This window comes from Marmota flaviventris, chromosome 2, assembly GCF_047511675.1.
Source record: "Marmota flaviventris isolate mMarFla1 chromosome 2, mMarFla1.hap1, whole genome shotgun sequence".
Classification (NCBI taxonomy): domain Eukaryota; kingdom Metazoa; phylum Chordata; class Mammalia; order Rodentia; family Sciuridae; genus Marmota; species Marmota flaviventris.
The window spans coordinates 62,066,157-62,084,009 of record NC_092499.1 but is presented as its reverse complement, the minus strand read 5'-3'; the positions used below and the strand labels follow the sequence as shown (position 1 = coordinate 62,084,009).

The window sequence follows — 17,853 nt, the reverse complement described above, 5'->3', positions numbered from 1 at the left end:
GCACTAAGTCCTGATGAATCCAAATTTAAAAAGTTTAGAGTAAAAAGGGTTATTTTAAGTTTATCTTTGGGGAATATATACCCCTTCCCAATTCCTTCTTTTTGCTTTAATAAGTACATTTTAATAGTTTGATGAGCTCTTTCAACTATGCCTTGTCCCTGTGGATTGTATGGGATTCCTGTTATATGAGTAATGCCAAATGTTGAGCAGAATTGTTTAAAAGAGGTGGGTCCCTCCCTGGGGGCATGCCTTTGGGGCTAATATTTTGTCCTGGTGAGGAGTGCTCTCTCTCATTCGGGCTTTCCCTATCTGCACTTTTAGGTATATATTTACTCTGCTATAACCTTCTGCCATGATGTTCAGCCTCACTTCGAGCCCTGAGAAATGGAGCCAACCATCTATGGATTGAGCCCTCTGAAACTATGAGACCCAAATAAACTTTTCCTTCTCTATGTTGTTCTTATGAGGTCTTTTCTTTTGGTCACAATAGCAAAAAAGCTGACTAAAACACTGGGTTACTGATTCATCATTATCTCAGTTCTGGTTTTGCTAGGTGGCTCTGGAGAAGTCCTTATCACTGGAGGAGACAATCTTCATTTTGTTTTATAGGATATTTCTGTGTCAAACCTATAATCCTGGAAGGAGGGCCAATTTGGTTGTCCTGAGGTGATTGTTCCTATTTAGGGGGACAGTCTCATCATGGGACAATCTGCCTGCTGCATTCTATTCCTAGAAGGCATAGGGCAATGACATAAGACTTATAAGCATCACTTCAGGGGGCCTGAGTCAGGACACTATAAAAGCTGGCAGTTGAGTGTCCCTTGAAGGTATCTTAGTTGCTCTTATCTTAGTGTCTTTAGCCTTGAAGGTAAATGAGATAGGTTAGATAAGTTCTGGGCTAATAAACCTTGTGTTAGCAGGTTTTAGACAGATAAACTTAAGTGATTAACATACCTGCATGCAGAACTGAGCAGGAATTTGACTCAATGTTTAAGGTAGTAAAGGAAACAGATAAAATGAAGGCAGATACCAATCTTTTATCCTTCCTTTAGTTACTCATCAACTGAAGTCATTGCTTTTTAGTAAAAGCAATCTCTCAATAAGTTCCTGTTACAATTAGGGCCCCAGCTTGTTCAGTACTTCAAATGGGTATGAGTTAAAGCCTCAGGAGTATATCTGTCTTTTTTGTCCCTGTGGTGGTCCTAACTATTTCAACAATCCCATCAGCATTCTGGTCCTCTGAGCCCCAACCAGAGTTGTTCTGGAATGTTGTCAGTTCTGCTTATAGCATTCTAGGCTTTTTCTAGTCACTCCTCCAAACTCTTCCAAATGCCTCCTATAAACCATATTCCAAATGCTTCTCCATATTGTCAGGTATACAGTAATAGCAAAGACAGCTCCACTCGTTGGTACCAATTTTCTATGTTTCTAGTAATTTTCATCACTATAACATCTGAGGTAATCAGCTTAGAAAGAAAGAAGTTTGATTTGGAGTCACAGTTTTGGAGGTTTCAGTTCATGATTGATTGGCTCTATTACTTTGAACTTGTGGGAAAGTAGAATATCATGGCTGGAGGACATGGCAAAACAAAATCACTCACCTTTTAGCCAGGAAGTGAAAGGGAGGAAGAAGAGGAGACCAGGGTCCCACAGTTCCCTTCAGGAGCATGCCATCAATGACCAAAGACCTCCTCCAATGCCCCTCCCCTCAGTTTTCACCACCTCTCAATAGCACCACTTTGGAGGTCATTCAATACCCAAAATATAAGAAGGAGGAACAAGCAGAATATGGGGAGGCAATGAAGAAGGACCTTCTCAGTAAAGGGTATACTATGAGTTCCCTACCCTAAGCCAGGAAAGGGATGAATGTTCAAGGAAGTCAAATTCCAGTGTGTGTCAATCAAGCATGGTAAGTGGGAAAGAAAGTAGCTTGAGACAAAGTTACCATTGGGTAGACCACATGGGCCTTATAGCACCTGTTAGAGATTTTTTTTTTCATTTTGTCTCAAATCCCTTTAGAGTTTTGAACAGTGGATGTGACATAATTTCCATGTTAAGAAGCCATCTGACTACTGTGTGAAGAATGGATTAGAAGGGGTTATGAAAGAGATGGGGGATTAAGATGAATTGTAGCAATAGTCTAGGCAAGAGTTAAAGTGTCCTAGACTTGGGTGACAGCAGTAGTAATGGCATGAAGTAAACAAATTGGAAATACATTTGGAAGTAAACTCTTCAGGAATAGGTGGTGGCATGAATAAGAGGGATGATGGATGTGTTCATTTTCTAGCATGAGCAACTTCCCCATTTTGTCCAGTGGGGAAAAGAGGAGGAGCCAGGTTGAAGAAGCAGAGAAAGAGTTCTTTTTTGAGAGACTCAAGTGAACTTGTTGAGTGGCAATTGGACATATTGGTCTGAAGCTCAGTAAAGCAGAGTGGGTGAGATTTTAAATGGGGGACTAATTTACTTAGCATTGGTGCTAAGCTATGAAAGAAGGCTTGAGGGTGTATAAAATTGTTGTGGTCTCATATAAGGGATGATGGGAATGGAGTACATGACAAGGATGGGAATGTGGGTTTGAAAAAAGTAAGCAAGATCAACAAAAGTTCTCAGGAGCCAAGGGGAAGTTGTGTGAGAAGTCTAATAAACTTAAGAAAATAATTCTTTTTTTAAAAAAATAATTTTAGTTGTAGATGGACACAATACCTTTATTTTTTATTTATTTATTTTTATATGGTACTGAGGATCAAAACCAGAGCCTCACATGTGTTAGGCAAGCACTCTATCACTGAGCTACAACCCCAGCCCCAAGAAATAATTCTTGATATCCCTTGATTCAACTTCAGACTTATATAAGAATACGGAACTGTTTATACCTGCTCTACTCCCCCAAACCACAGTTCAAAACAGTAACATCTCAATGCCTATCTCAACATCCTAAGTTTTCATTTTCAGCTCTTACTAGAAGTTTCATCTCCTACTTGACAACTTTTTTTTTTTTTACTTGACAACTATTTTCAAAAAAGGATGACATTTTGATCACTCTACAACCTTTACTCTCCAAGCAATCTTGGAAAATGCTTCCCAAATACCAAACTGTAACAAAGTGCTCACTAGCCTATGGCAAAAAGAGAAAATTAGAACCACGGAGCATATATATGTCATCAGAAGGTGACCACCTATCATTCCTGGGAAAGATGCTTCTTTATTCTGAAATGTCAGTCCTGTCTTTCAGTATATAAATGTCCCTTCTCTTATGAAATAATAGTGTATTTCCCATTTTGTTTTTTGATACACAAAATACCTGAGGTTGAGAATTTTGTAAAGAAAAGAGGTTTACTTAGCTTTCAGGTTTGGAGGCTGAAGGTCCAAACAGCACAGTACTGGTGCCGGCTCCCCTGGCTGCATTACTTCATGACCAAGGCATCACCATGGCCAAAGTATGCATGAGAGGGAGAGGTCACATGTTGAGACAGGAAGTCAGACATCCCAGAGGGCCAGTTATGACTCCTTAAAGCTCCCATTTCTACACTGACACACCAGGGACATGCTTTCAACACTAACTTTTGGTGGACAAACACACCCAAACCTTAGCAAATGGTGATAGGAAATATTTTTTATGTTCTTACTAAGCAAAATTTAAAAATCAATAATCCTATCCTAATTTTGTTTTAATTGTCCCTGCCTAGGAAATTCAAAATCAGAGAAGAACAAGAAGAGAGAACAAAAAAGTGTCATTGAGAAGCTAAGCGCCAACTCTTGGTTACATTCATCCTCTAGTGCGACAAATACCTCCCAGTCTCGGATGTGCCTAGGAGTCACATTCGTGCCTTAATAGACATTGCTAAATGCCATGGCCATTTGGAGTTGTTTCCAGACAGCCCAAAACCACAAATGTCAGGGTGCACTTTATCAGCAAAGCTGAGTCACTGTGCACAAAGCAAAAGAATTCCTGAACTCTAAGAACTGTAAATAGGGCCCATGTAGTTGGTGTCTCTCTCACACTCTTCACCATGTTTAGATCCTGATTTCAACAAATCAACTATAAAAAGACCGTTGGCATATATTTGAATATGATTTGGGTTTTACTTGCCTATGTGAGTTATTATTCATTTTGTGTATTAATGGCATTGTATGAAGAAAACATTATGTTACAGAAATACATACTGATACATTTGAGGTGATATTTATATTAGAGATTGTTTTAAAGTGCTTCAGCAAAAATAAAATAGATCGACCAAATATAGCATGTTGAGCATTATTATATCTTAATGATGGCAATGATGAAGGTATATTTTAAAATCATCTCTTTTTATGTATGTTGGAAATTTTTCATAGTAAGGAGATGGAAAGTAAGGGATAGAAGGAGAAAGATAGATTGCCCTCCAATATCCTTAGTATCATTTCATAAATAATTTTAAATGGAAGGAAGGAAGGTAGAAAAGAGGAGAATGCAATTTCCACTAATATTTGTGAACACCTACTTTGAATTAGTCTCTGTGATGTGGATGCACATGAAGATACACACACGTCAGGTGGGTGTTACCACCACCATGGTAAAGCTGAGGAAAATTAGATTCAAGTTACATCTATATCTCCACATGGAAAACAGAAAGAGAACAAATTCATTTTTGATCAACTAAAAACAAAAACAATGATAGTAATCCCACTGTCTGTGGTTTCAGTTACCTGTGGTTAACTTTGTTCTAAAAACATTAAATGGAAAATACCAGAAATAAACAATTCATAAGTTTTAAATACTTTCAATTATGTTTTATTGTTAAATTGTATTGTCAATATCTTATTGTGCCTAATTTATAAATTAAACTATATGTATAGTAATATATACAGGGGTGAAAACTAGCAGTGGTTTCAGAAATTCCCTGGGGGTCTTGTAAGGATCTTGAAATTCATTCCCTGTGGATAAGAGAACCAATGCATATTAATACCTAATGGGCTGTGGAGGAAGGACTTCCTCCAGTCCTTCTGCTAATTGGAACTAACTAGTTGCCAGCAACCCTGACTCAGGTTCTTTCCTTTTCCCTGATACTGTGATAAAAGAACATGAGTTCTGACCTGGGATATATGAAAAGGAAAGAGATTTTGCATCCTCATACCTAGCAAATGGCAGGATAAAAAATATGAACCCAGTGATTGACTCCCACATTGGCCACACATGGCTGAAAGCCACTTTTTCTCATGCATTCTGAGAAGTTGACTACATTCAACTGCATACTTTGCAGAGAGGGCAGCAAACTGCCAGGAGGGTTCTTCCCACATACCTTCTATTCTGCATATCCAGCTCCTCTCTCTTATATATCACTTTCTTCAGAGCCCATCCCTATTCCAAAAGAGCCAAAGCTTCTGGAAGTCTATGCTTCAGCACAGCATGGAAGGTCAAGGGAAGACAGTGTGGTTTCTCCTGCCTGGGACTAGGATGCACAGCCAACTCCAAGCTGACACCTCAAGCTGACATTCTGAAACTGTGGTCTGTCAGACCCTATTCTATGCTCTGACAGCTCTGTACTCTGAATAACTTCTTCTGATGGTAATCTTATTTGACCACCTGCAATGACTCTTGCATGTCTATCTGTCTTTGCTCTCAGTTCATTCTTTTGAGCCCACCTTAAACCATTTCTGTAACCCATACATATCATGGTTTGAAGTATGTGATTTGTTACAGATATTCTCTGTGAATAGCAGTCAATGAAAGTGGTATAACTTGTAAATTTATTGTTATTCAATAAATTCTGACATTGTGGAAAGACATAAATGTGTTTGGTCTACACCAATTGCATGGCTCACTTCCAGACAGCAAACAAAAAGACTATTTACAGAGTTGTGGGCAGGGTTAAGGGAACTAAAAAGGATGGTAAGGCACCCAGGGGCTAGCTACAGGTAAGGAGTTACAATCAGCACTGAATGGCCAAGGGTGGGGAACAGTCACTGGAAACCAGTGGGAACTATCTGAGAAGCCATGTGAATTGTAGCCTTAAAGTACACAGCAACTGCCAGTAGGGAACATGGGTAAATAAATTAACCTCTATCTTTTCAATAAGCCACAGTATTTTATGGTTGATTCCCATTTGCCAGACCCAATGGAATCAGAGCCCAGGTAGGGGTAAGAGGCAAAGAATATAGAAAGGCAAATGGAGACTAACCAACACAAAAAAAGTTTACAATATGATAAGGATGGTGAAAGGGAATAACAAAGGGAACCTGGTCCTGGATGATATCATTCAGCTAGGCTCAATAGAGGCAGCAACTTCCTACATTCATGTTTTAGATTTCATGTTTTATTATGTACATAAGTAACTCAATCAATCAATCAATCATTGGGTTAGGCACTACTGGTCAAGTTTTCTGTTATGTGCTGCCAAATCCACCCCATATTTACGTCACACCTCTAGCAAGCATCTAAACCAACACTAGATCTCAGGGCCAAGAGATTTTTTTCTATATTCCTCCTTCATTAAATCAGAGAAATCTGAATTAAATTTTTATCAACATACAGAATTCAGGAGAAGTGTGAAAGTGACAGGAAGAGGAAGAGAGGTACTTGATAAACTCTTGCAAAGCTAAAAACTATGTGACAATTTTATATATAAATATTGAACCACCTGGGGCACTCTACCACTAAGCTACATCCCCAGTCCTTTTTTATTCTGAAACAGGGTCTCTGGCCTTAAGCTTGTGATTCTCCTGCATTTGCCTCCTGAGTATCTGGGATTTTAAGCATGCACCATGGTGCCTGGCTGAAAATAATATCTTGAGGGCAGTTAGCAGGCTCAGTCTAAAAATTATGCTTCAGCGTGTTTACCCAACTTTTAGAAAGGGAGACAATGAAGAGAAGAGACGGTAAAGAGCACACAGATTTCCATTTTATTAAAGAATCTCCACTGGTCATTTGTAAACCACATAAAACTGATGCAAAAATTTTAAATTAAAGATAAAATTTCTGTTTTGTGATGCTACCACAAAATGTCATGTTGATTCATCGTTGCCTACAGATTCTATTAATATGGATTTACTGAGTTAGAAAAAATGCATGTATATGTAAACAAGGGTTGCTGATTCCAACATACTTCTAAAAATATCAACGAAATAAATGGTCTAGAATTCATTAAGTCAGAGAAGGCACAGAAGTATATGAAAACACACCCAGAAACTAGAATGTCCTTCCCAGGCCTGCTGGAGGACACAGCCTAGCTGAGCTCACAGAATACTCTGAACAGAATGGTTCAGGATCGGGGCTGGTGTGATAGGATAGCTATACTTCCTTCCCCTGCACAGAAGCCTTCTGAGATGCTGAGGAGTGTCTCATCTGGGTTCCTGCCAAAATCATCCTATCATTCTCAAGAGAGTAAAACAAAAGTCATCAGTGACTAATCACTAATGATAATCTGGTTTTTATAAAGCCACATTTTGCAAAGCAACTTTGAATTCTTGATGCAGCCTTGTCAAGTTGGCTCTATCCCCCATTTTACAGATGAGGAAATTAAGAAAACTTACTCAAGATCACCTATCAGTAGGTTGAAGGGAAAGACAGTAAGCCCTATAAGATCTTATCAGACCTAACCTCATTGTGACACTCTCCTTTAGATTTCCCCAGCTTCAGCCACCCTGGCCAGGTCCCAACACACCGCTTATCCACACCCTTTATAACCTCTTATTCTGAGCTCAGTTTAGTACTTGCTTAAGAAATCTTTGCCTTCATGCCCTACCCCAGACCAGCCGTTCTTTCATGAGCTCCCACAATGCTGTGTACCTCTTAGCACTTAGGACTGTCACTAACTAATCAACTGACTGAAAGAGTACTTAAAAGGATTAGATAATGAGTTATTCACCCTCTGATACTAGCACCAAGGGGATTGGGGTTGCGTTGGGTGGGTTGGTATCTTTGACTACTCAACAATTTCCATTAGCTTTTCCTTACTGTCTACCCCAAATAAAACAGATGATGGGAATCATTTTGCCATATAAAATCATCTTCAAGACAAGTCTTTATGCCACTCCATCTCTTAAACCCAGATTGCAGCCCCAATCCCCTCTCCTGTAGAAACTTTGGAACTATGTTTTTAATTTCTTTCACTCTGATGAGCATGAAGGGTTTGTGGTAGCAAGGACTATATCTTATCCACCCTAGAGCCCTAGAACCTAATACAATGCTTAGACTATGGTAAGCAACAGGGTAATGATGAGTAAATGAATGGATAAATGAATGAATAAAAGATTCAGGACTCCCAAGTTAGTGCTCTTCTACTATACCACTCTATTTCCTCCCAGACAGAAGTCTACAGATACTGCTGCTTTGGACTTTTTCTTGGAAAAGGGTTTGCACAAGCTCAGGCCCTGACAGAAAATTCTTGGTTATGGATTTAGCCCAGATACTGCATCCCACTCTCAATGATGTTTCAAGAAATGCGCTCCCTTGGCTGGAAGGAAATGGTGATGTGGAGGTGACAGAACTGAGCAGGAGCCTTCCAGCTTCTGATATTGAGGAACCAGGGTACCAGGACCTAGGTCAGTGTTAGTCTAGCTCCCACAGCACATCTCTGAGGAAGGAGAAGTAGGCCTAGGGCTTCTCTCTCAAGTCGGTCTCAAAAGATAAGGACAGGATCCAGATCATTTAATGATCCAGATCATTAAAACAAAAATAATCAGTAAGTAATCACTAATGATAATCTGGTTTTTATAAAGCCATATTTTGCAAAGCATCTTTGAATTCTTGATGCAGCCTTGTCAAGTTGGCTCTGTCCCCCATTTTACAGATGAGAAAATTAAGAAAATATGAAGGACAGAATGATCAAGGGTCCAGGTGTCCTTTTTATCCAATTTCTCAACATTTGAAATACCAAAACCCTTGGCAGCCTGTTTCTCAAAATCACCTGAGATGTGTTGATAGAAAAGCCAATTCTAGGACTCCGCCCCAAATCTACTGAATCGGAACCTCTGGGTGTGATCCAAGGAATCTGTTTTGAACAAGCTGTCCAACTAATTCCGATGCTTGCTAAATTTGGAGACATTCTTAACTTCCAAGTCATCTCTTAACAAACATTCAGAGGATAAGCATCAATTTAGGCTAGGCCAGGACTATGGAGTAGAGGAATCCTAAGGAACTAATAAAGAATCCATTGGAACTGGACATTTTGCATTTTCAAATTATAGTATAACAGTCACCACCAGTGGCAAGTGGCTTAGGTAGCTGCGGCTGCAGCCCTCCCTTCATCTTATTCTTATCACAGTCACAGTATATCTGACCCTGCCAGAGGGAGAGGAACACTAAAGGACTGGGACCTGGGTTTTGTCACTTAAAAAACAAAGTTCAAAGTGCCAGATTAAACCTGGATGACACAAGAATGCTGTGGTTTTTCTTTGTTTATTCTGAGGAACAGCAAGGACATTTTGGCAGCTAAATCCCCAAATGAAGACAAAATCACTAAGCCATTTCTGAGGTGTCTTGTCACTCACAAGTCTCTTTGTTGCCAATGGGTCTAACCCCAGCCTCTTATTACAGCAAAATGTTCACCCTAAGTGCCCATTTTCTGGGAGGGGCCAAGGGCCTAGTCACAACAAATCCAAATGCTCACCCTGATCACACAGATACAAATGCATAGACCCTTTCTTTCTTTAAAACATGGACACTTTTCACTGGGCACAGGGGTGTACACCTGTAATCCCAGCCACCTGGGAGGGTGAGGCAGGAGGATCACAAGTTCAAGGACCCCCTTAGCAACTTAGCCAGATCCTGTCTCAAAATTAAAAACGGCTGGGGATATAGCTCAGTGGTGGAGTACCCTGGGTTTGATCTTTAGTGCTGGGGGGGAAAAAAATCTTGACATTTTAAATAAATATATTTGATAAACAAAATCCTCCCCTCTCCCTAATATTACCAAATAACACATACTACTCAAGACTTTTTATATTATTTCAGCGGTACAGGATTTCCTGAAGCCCAATATATGGAACTGTGCCCCCATGAGTCCTAATTAAGTACTACCATAAACACAATAGAAAATTAAAAACCTGAAATGTCTAGAATTTTTTTACCCAATCCTGAAGAAAGTCAAGGTGGGAACAGGTATGATGGATAAGGAAAAAAGTTTGTAAATATTCCTTTTACTCATGATCTGTTTGTTCATAGAAATTTGGTAGACATGTAGATATATGCAATAATTTTCTGATGCTTTTATTAATCTGAAGTAATTTTGTTATTTTAGGGACATTAATAATTAATTTATATAGAATTTAATATGCTCATGAAATAATCATGCTTGGTAAATTTAAAGGTATAATCTTGAAGACAATTAAATATTTACTGAATTTACTTTAAAACATTTTTTATGGAATGCTGAAACTACTAGACTTTTTAAAAATCTAGTTGTTTTTTAGTTTTATAACATTTATTTTATAACGCCCAAACTGAGCACTCTTTATTTAAGTAAAATTATATAGTAATTTTTTAAAAAAATCCTTTGTCTCAAGTTCATATGTCTAAGAGAACAGACTCTTTCCCCTTCATACTCTTAGACTGGTTCATCTCCTGTTTGTTTGGCCGCAGGGGCAAGTAGGAGTATAGGCATACGGGATACTCCTACTCTCAGTGCCTGGACAACTACATGCCAACTCTGCACTGACTAAATCTCAAAAGAGGAGGCCCCCCACAAAGGAGGGGGGCTTCCACCTTTGCCTAACAGCGAAAACAGCAGTGCCTCCCTGAATGTTGTAAGACTGCATCTGCACCATTTTCCATTGATTCTAAGATATACCTTTTGCAAACAATGTCTTTAAGTATAGAACATGATGCCCTAACCGTGGACCTCCACCATCAGCCTCTGGTTGCTTTCAGGTTTCTTTAATTCACCAAGATGAATTAAATGACACCAGTTTCTGCTGTCATTGGCTGGGCTTGGGATGGCTAACATCATTATGGATCTCAATAACAGTTTCTTCTACCTGAGGGATAGCTTTTATTCTCCTGATTTCCAGAAAGTACTTTGGTTGTCAATTTGCAAAAATATGTACTGTCATGTTCACCCTTCTGATCATGTATATCTACTTCACTAATATCAAATTCAAGTCCTGCTGCTCTGTTTCTGGGCCTTTTTTGCACATATTTTTTTTTTCATTGTGCTTTGAAATCATAGCATAATCTTTTGGAGGACTGTTTAAATGGTAATTGAACTCCATTCCTACAGTCCTAACAATGCACTTAATTCAACTTAAGTGATGACAGTAGGAACTGCTATGATTAACTTTCAACATTAACAACTGCACCTCCACCAAGTGTAGCCAACACCACATCAAATGATCCCCAGAGATGTTGGGATATAGAAAATGAACATTCTAGAATCACTTAAATATGGTTCCAACTCCCTACCCCATCCTGCTTTCTCAATGTCCTAACAGACTACTGTTCATAAGTAAGATGAAAAGGAAAATGGTTTCAACTAAGAAGAGGATAATGTAAAATGAATAGTCCTCTCTCTTTTATAATATTCTGGCTCATTTCCATCATTCTGTCTTTAAGTGAGGAACTCAAAGTTACTCTCTTACCTACTCTATAGTATATCAGGTTTCTTTACTGTGACCTCAATGTCAATATCCCACTCTCTTTTTTCTCCACTAGTAACCTGGAAATAAAAGCAAGTGACTGACTCTTATTTTATCTATCAAAGCTAGTACAATTTTTGAGTCAGGCCAATTTTTGCCCCTTACCGCCCCACCTTGGGCTCTACTTGCCTTTTTTATAGCCCTTGAGCAAGACCACTAGAGGCTCTTTTTACCACCTGACCCCTTGGGAAGGAGGGCTCCTCTTAAAGAGCTCAGGAGACCTCACCCTAGGGAAATCTCTGACCAGGGCTAAGGATGTAAGGAGTTTCTGGTATTTGAGAGTTGGCTGGTGGTCAGGATTTTCCAGTCTATTCTGAAAAAGCAACAGACTTTTTAAGTCAGGATGAGAAAGTGTCACTGAAGCACGGGAGACTGACAAATGGAATCACAGCCCTGACTTGGTGGAGCTAGATTCTCTGTATCACATAAGGACACAGACACCCTGGCTTCTTCCCCATATTAACTGAAGAAATGTGAATATGGAGCTTTTTATTCTATTCACCACATCCTCTCTTGGGAAAGGGAACAGTTCTGCTCTTGACTTTTCTTTCTGACCCTCAGGCCTAGGGCTGCAGAGGGTCTGTTGAAGCTGTGAAGTTGTAGCCATTTCTTGTTTGCTATCCTCTCCTTTGGATGTTAACAAAGGGATGCTGCTAGGGAGGCTCAGGCATTTGAAATACAACTATCCAAAGTAATAGTAATAATATAGAGTGCTTTTTAGTTAAAAGTGCTTTCACCTTTGCTTTTATTTTAATTTGATCTTCATTTGATTCCTCCCATCCCAATAATCCCGTAAGTATTTATCAGGGTCCCCGTAGGAATCAGATGAATAAAAAGACACAAAGTGTTTAATTGAAATTTATTTAAAAATAGGACTAGTCACAGAGATAAATCAGTTAGAGTCTAATTAGGAAAACAGAAACTACATGATTATTTTAATAAAGTAAATTAAATATAAAGAATTAACTCAAAAGGGTTGGAGATCTTTATATGAGGTAACTAAAGTAATCACAGTAGCAACAGAAAATAGAATGGTGGGTACCAGGGGCTGGAAGAGGGGAGGAGGGGAGTTGCTGTCTCATGGGTAGATTTCCATTTTGCAAGATGAAAAAGCTGCAGATTGGTTACACAACAATGTGAATATGCTTTACTAGTGAATGGTGCACTTAAAAATGGTTTCAACAGTACATTTTAGTTATGTTTTTCAACACAATAAAAAGGGAAAAAAGGAGTGGGGGTTAGAGATTCAAATATGTAAAAGAGTTCATTCAAGTAACAAGTAACCCAGCAAAGAAAAGGGGATAAAACAACTGACACTACAGGCCAGGAACAAATGGAAGACCTCGGGGGACTGCAGATCTGGGACTCAGGTCTCCAAATAGGCACTGCTGACTACTATAGTGCTTGAGAACAAGCACCCTAGGGACAGTTCTGGATGCTAAAAACAAAACAGAACAACAGGAGGCTAGAATCTACTATGCTGTAGGGGAAGGGGCTGTTGCTTAGGGGACAATTACAGAAAGAACAAGCAAAGAGAAGAACTGAGCCTTCCTCCTGCCTCCAGCCTTGCATGCTCTTTGTAGCACCCTGCACTGGCAGATCTGAGAGCAGCTGCTGACAAAGAGAGAGGCCATTTGCAAAGTCCCTTGCACTAGTACTAAACAGCAGGCAGAGAGGGAGCTGAGCAAAATTATCTTAACAATGAACACACACACACACACACACACACACAAATGTGGGCAGAATTAAGGGAATGGTCAAACAACCCACCACTAGGAATAGCAGGGTAGTTAGCACCCTTATGTCTAAGGGGCAAGAGGAAGAAATGATGTTACAAGAACCTTGTGAGGATCATCAAGACCTTGGCTGTCTGAGTGGATGGCCTAGCAGGAAAAGCAATGGCCGTCTGCCTAAATTATGGCCAAGCAAAGTAAGAATTGGGCAAGGGTACAGGGAAAATTCCCTAACCACTCTCTTCTCCTACATGTTGATCTAAAACTGCCACAGCTTGGCTAAGCCAGACTGGAAGCCAGAGAACAATATGTTTAATATTTATTTTTTTTAAAATAGAATGTACTATATAGCTTTATCTGCACCTTGATTTTCCTGCCTAAGGACAACAATAACATCAACAACAACAACAACAAAAATGAAATCCCTCTGTGTTAATAGGCATCAGCTCATTCCTTCTCAAAAGTTGAGCAATAACTGATACTGCCACTGATGCAAATCAACCAGGGCCGAGTTCTGTTTGCCAAGATGTGAAGTTTGAACACCTAAGCCCTAACCCTTCATAACTTGGCATGAAGAAAATCTGCTTTTATGTTAAGCATAAAAAATTTGTGATTTTTGTTAAATGTTTAACTGAAGAAATGCCCATAACCGATTTTCATAAATACCTGAAAGTTTAAACAGATTAGATTTTTATCATTGGTTTCTTTTGCAAATTGTTGAGAAACTACTTCGTTTTCAGACTCCTCTAAAATGGGAATGATGGCAATACACATCTCAAAAGATTGTAGGAGGACAAAATGAGGGGAGAAAAAAAAAACAGGTAATAGCACGGCAGAAAGATGGGATTCATTTTCTATTACCTTCAGCTCTCCCTGGATCTGAGACTTCTTTAAAGTACTACCATCCCTGTTATCACTATCACACCATCACTATTATCATCCCCATCATCACCAAGATAACTGTCATCACCTATGTCCTCACTGTCATCATCACCAGCAACAAAATCATTGTCACCTCAGTATAACTAAGATCATTATCTCTTCATAGCCCTAAAGATCCTTGCCCTTGGGACCTTCAAAATTTTATGGAGCAATAAAACCTCTTGGAACAAAGTGAGTAATGGGATTCAAAGTCAGAGACAAGGTTGGAATGCTGGCTTTGCCACTGTCTAATTGTGGGATCCTCCTGAGTTTCCAAGTTTTCTATTCAAAAGGAATATCTAGTTGCTTTCTTCTCTGATATGACGTATCCTCTCTGAGGATGTTTTTCTTTTGCCTTGAATAAACTTTGCTATACTTAAAAAAATAATTAAAAAAAAACTATTATTCTCCTTTTCCCTCTCCAAATTCATCCTCTGCCTTTTGCTGTCCTATTTTGTGTACTGCAAGGATGAGCTTTATAGACAGAATCACCTACTCTCCCTTATGTGTGTACATATTTGTATGAATATTGATAGAAGAGATGGAAACATGCACACCAAGCTTAAATTATGTGATTTAAGAGAGCAAGGGTGGTGACAATAGTGGAAACATTAGTTAAGGGGGAAAAAAAGTAGAATAAAATGAAAAAAATTTATATCTGAAAATATTATGCTAAGTAACAGAAATTATCAACAAAATCATACCTCTGTATGAAATTCTAAAACATATGAACTTATTTGTTGTGATAGATAGCAGATGAGCAGTTGCCTGGAGCCAAAAGTGGAAGGACAGACTGACCACATTAGGGTGTGAAGAAATTTTCAGGGATGATGGAAATATGTTATTCTGATTGTGGTAGTGGTTATAAGGTGAATACATATGTAAAAACTCAACTACTTGTACAATCAATTACCTGTACCTAAATGAGGATAATTCAGTATACGTAAATTATACCTCAATAATATTATATAAAAATATTCATGGCACAATATAAATGGAAGACATATATCACTGAATTCTAACTATGATATTACAACCTGAAAGTGCATGACATGGACCAGTGAGCACACAGTTTGCTATTTTACAAGCAACCATCAGAAAAGAAATGATTTGGTGAAATCTTCTGAAGACAGGACTTTCTCAGCAATACCAAAGACTTGATAAACTTGCTTTCTATAGAAATCATATATAAGAGTCTTAAGAGAAACAAGAGGAAATCATCCAAAACTGTCTATAGAATCCTGATGGGGGGTCTCATTTTAAAGTCAAAAAATCTCCCTGCAATGGATTGTTGAGTTATAATAAGGCTTAAAGGGAAAAAGAGAGCACTCTCAATGACCTGTGGTCAAATAAGTTCACCATCCTTTCCAACTTTAATTTTTTTCTTTATAAACTAAAACTAATATGAATTTTCAAATGTCAAGTTTTCAAGACCTCAATTGTTGCTGAGAAATACTTTCAAAGACTTGAGAGGAAGCATTTATTAATTCAAACTTAAAATGTGCTTGTCTCATCTGCCTTGTACTAATCATTCAGGAAATTTAAGACAACATAATTAGCTCCCCAGATTCAAAGAGCCCATCCTCTTTAGGCCAGTCCAGTGGCTATCACCCTGGCTGCACTCCTGATGCATCCAACCCTTGGATGCAGTCTGGAGAACTGTGCAAGTTCTATAATGACTTGGGCACTCAGCTCATGCTGGGAACCATTCTGCAAGTGATATTTATATGCAGTCCAAGCAATCCAACACACACAGACCTCTCAGAGCACACTTTCTATTTTCTGGCATAAATGAAGTTTTGTGATATTCTTTTAGCATCATTCCAACTCCATTACCTCATATTTTAAAGAAATGCAAAGCAGCTTCTATTCCCAGCTGAGATTAAACACATCTGAAAAGGGAAAGAAGGAGAGATTGGATAGCATGGTACACCTTTCCATGTTTCCATCAAAAAGGCTTAATCTGGAACACTGTTATTTTGTATCTTCTTTCTACTTCCTAAGCACTATTGGTTGAGTTACATAACAAACAGTACCTGAAAAGTAGTGTTCAGTAAATTAATGCAATAAAGGTGCAAAGAAATAAATGAACTCCTCACCTACTGGTGACAGACCCACTTATACCTGCCCTGAGATCTAGGCTTCTCAGGAGCTCCTCATTCATTTCTTCAAAAACAAACTGATTGCCTGCCAACCATGTACAAGTTCTGGTCTAGGTGATGGGGACACAGCAAGGAGTGAAACAGATGAGGCACTTTCCATTCTTGACTTACAGGCCAGTTAGAAGACACAAATAAAACACAATCAAAAGACAGTGCCAAGGAGGCCCAAGTCCATCCTGCCACCTGCAAACACCTACCAGAGATCATGCTAAGTCCAGACCCACCTCACTGACCTGCATGGGAGCCAGGGTCCACGGAAAGACTGGATCCATCCAGCTACCGGCAGAGCCCCGCCAGACATAGCCCATACCCACCTTGCTGACCTTCACAGGAGCCAGGGCCCAGGGTAAGCTTGGGTCCAACCTCCCCCCCAGGACCACCATCTAGTAGCCCAGTCTAACCCACTTTCATCTGGAGACACTGCAGCCATCCCCATACCTTTCCCCATGTAGTAGCCTCTACCTTAGGACAACAGACAGGGCCTAGAAGCAGCTGCATCTTGGAACAGATATCCCAAAGCCAGTGTAAAGCTCACCCTTTCAGCCCCATCTCTGAAAGACATCGCATCCATTTTGGGGCACCTCCACTGCTATCTCGAGTTACCTCCTATTGCCACCACCACCTATAGTTGCAGGAGCATCCATCCTGGGACACCAGCAGGGTCTGGAAGCCCAACACCAAGGGGAGATACAGATAATCTACACAGATACTATAAGATTATATGGTAGAAACTATAATACCTCAAATCCACATTGCAAGTAAGGAAATCACATAGACAACATGAAAAAGCAAGGGAAGAGTTTCCCAAACCATCCAGGATACTACAATAACAGAACCCATGGATAGCGCAGTTGATGAAATGTCAGAGAAGGAGTTCAGAATGTTCATAATTAAAATGACCTGTGAAATAAAGAATGACCTAAATGAGCAAACACAGGCAAAAATTGATCACTCCAACAAAGAGATAAGAGAGCAAATTCAGGCAACCAGTGAGGACACCAATAAACAGATAAGGGAGCAAATACAGGCATCCATTAATCACACCAACAAAGAGATAAGGGAGCAAATACAGACAGAAAAAAAAAAATACTTCAAGAAAGAGATAGAGATTCTGAGGAAAAAACAATTCAAAATCCCTGAAATGATGAAACAATAAGCTTAAATAAAAAACTCAATAGAAAGCACCACCAACAGACTAGATAACTTGGAAGACAGAATGCCAGAAAATAAAGACAAAGTATACAATCTGGAAAATAAAGTTGACCACACAGTGGAGATGGTAAGGAACCATAAGCAGAACATCTGAGAATTATGGGATAGCATCAAAAGACCAAATCTAAGATTTATTGGGATAGAGGAAGGCACAAAGATACAAACCAAAGGAATGCATAATCTCTTCAATGAGATAATATCAGAAAATTTCCCCA

General features: G+C 39.2%; 1 protein-coding gene across 5 annotated transcripts in view; it reads right to left on the bottom strand.

The window, feature by feature from the left end:
- The window catches only part of Tmx1 (thioredoxin related transmembrane protein 1), a 66,025-nt gene that overhangs the window by 8,046 nt on the left and 40,126 nt on the right, over window positions 1–17,853 (bottom strand). The gene's annotated exons all lie outside the window — the stretch shown is intronic.